The 1,814-nt window shown below is 39.7% G+C and overlaps 1 long non-coding RNA gene across 1 annotated transcript; it reads right to left on the bottom strand.

Annotated features, from left to right (window-relative positions):
* Positions 1–461: 461 nt before the first annotated feature.
* Positions 462–1,110, bottom strand: LOC150041339 (uncharacterized). Its single transcript, XR_016533813.1, has 2 exons — positions 883–1,110; positions 462–716 (listed from the first exon to the last, which is right to left on the bottom strand). It is a non-coding gene; the product is annotated as an uncharacterized LOC150041339 (long non-coding RNA).
* Between the last annotated feature and the right edge of the window lie 704 nt (positions 1,111–1,814).

Raw genomic sequence — 1,814 nt, forward strand, 5'->3', positions numbered from 1 at the left:
GTTTTCTGTTTTTTCCATATATTTTTATTGTAATTAATAGAAGGGTTACATTACATTTGCCAGATGGAAGATGCATTACTTCACATACATTGATACCCTTTCTCATGTCAGTATGATAACTTTTTAAATGTGTTTCACCATTGTATTACACACACACACACACACACACACACACACAATATTTTAATCAGATTGGCCTCGTTTGGACAAGGATGCTATCACCACACCTGTAACATCTCTCTACATACAAAAACACAAGTAGCATCCTTTTCTTTTATAGGGCAAAGTGCTAAGGAAGAAAGTTGTCTTCTTCTTACTTTTCATGGGTCTCATTCCTCCATGTCTGATTCAACTATGCACTTGTCGATTGGACAGCTACTTCCCTCCCTTCCCATTTACCCCTTTCTCCTTTTTTCTTTCCTTTTCCCTCCCCACCATTATAGAGCACACAGCAACACTAATCAAATCACTGTAGTGGGTTTATTTTCATCAACCTGTGTCCTTTTTGGTAAAGAAAAGGGAGGACTAGTTGCCAGTGGCCAGGCATCTAGAGAGGTGGAAGACGGTATTAGGTTACATCCCTGGCCAGCTCTCCTTTTACAGGATGATTAGATTCTAATTCCCCGTCTTCCTTTCTTGGGCCTGGCGGAAGCCTTCTTACTTCTCATCCCCTTCTGGCCATGGCACCTGAATCCATTCCGGGCTGACCTCCAGACCTGGAAGATGACATGAAGTTGGAAGAAAGTTATTGGTTGGAGAGAAGAGGGTGAAGAATAAATGAAAATAAGAAAGGGTGAGGTCTGGGAACATTTTGTGACAGGGTTGTATCTTTGGGAAAAAGTCAGTGAGAACACGGGGAGAACATTTTGTCAGTAACCTTACCTTTCCTTTCGATCCAGGTCTGGACAAATCTCTCCTGTGCTTTCTTCCACGCTTGTTAGATTTTCCTCGCTGGACTGAGGTCTTCATGTGGGCAACAGCCACAGCACTCCTGGTATTTTTAATGGATTATGGTTTTGGTTATCCTTCTTTTCTTCTCAGCTTCTTGGAGCGGTCTGATCTCTAGGCCTCAGAACACTCAAATATATACCCCCAGGACAGAGTGGCCATGCCCTTTTCCATTGTTAGGTCAGCAAGTCACTCCCCAGCCAGCCAATCACTGAGGAGGAGGGGCTTATACATCACAAGCACCATCCTGACTCCTGTGAAAATGGTGGCAAGGGGGAAGATTCTGGAAATGGAGGCCAAATTGAAGAAATGGAGGTTTGCTTTTCTAATCTGGGTTTTTTAAAAAATAGTATCTTCAAGTAGTTTTCAAGGGGGTTTCCATTCAATAAGTCAATTTATGAGTATAGTGCTTTTTGATCAGTGTCATCCCTTCAATCATTCTCTATCCCCTCCATTAGCTCAAGTAATAAACATATCATCTTGGATCCCTTCCAGTTCTCACATTGTTTAATATTGGTCCACAACAACATAAGCACTGAAAATGAGAATGAGGATTAAAAACTTTTATACAAATTTGATAAAGTAATTTTATATGCATTGGATCTCATAATAGTAACTTGGCCCTATATTTTGCAGATCTCAGTCATGCTGCATTTTTTCTAGTAACTAATATATTTTATGAAACTATCATCAACAAAGTAGAAAATTTAAAAAGTGATCCTTTACCATACATAATTTAAAAGAAATACTGGACTAAAAGTCATCCACTGCTAACTTGCCTGACACTCAAACCTCTGTATTAGCCATTTTATCTTCTATGTATCACTGCATAGGCATTCTCTATATTAAAGAATCTTTCTGTGTGT

This window comes from Megascapheus bottae, chromosome X (genome assembly GCF_031878675.1).
Source record: "Megascapheus bottae isolate mThoBot1 chromosome X, mThoBot2.hap1, whole genome shotgun sequence".
Lineage (NCBI taxonomy): Eukaryota > Metazoa > Chordata > Mammalia > Rodentia > Geomyidae > Megascapheus > Megascapheus bottae.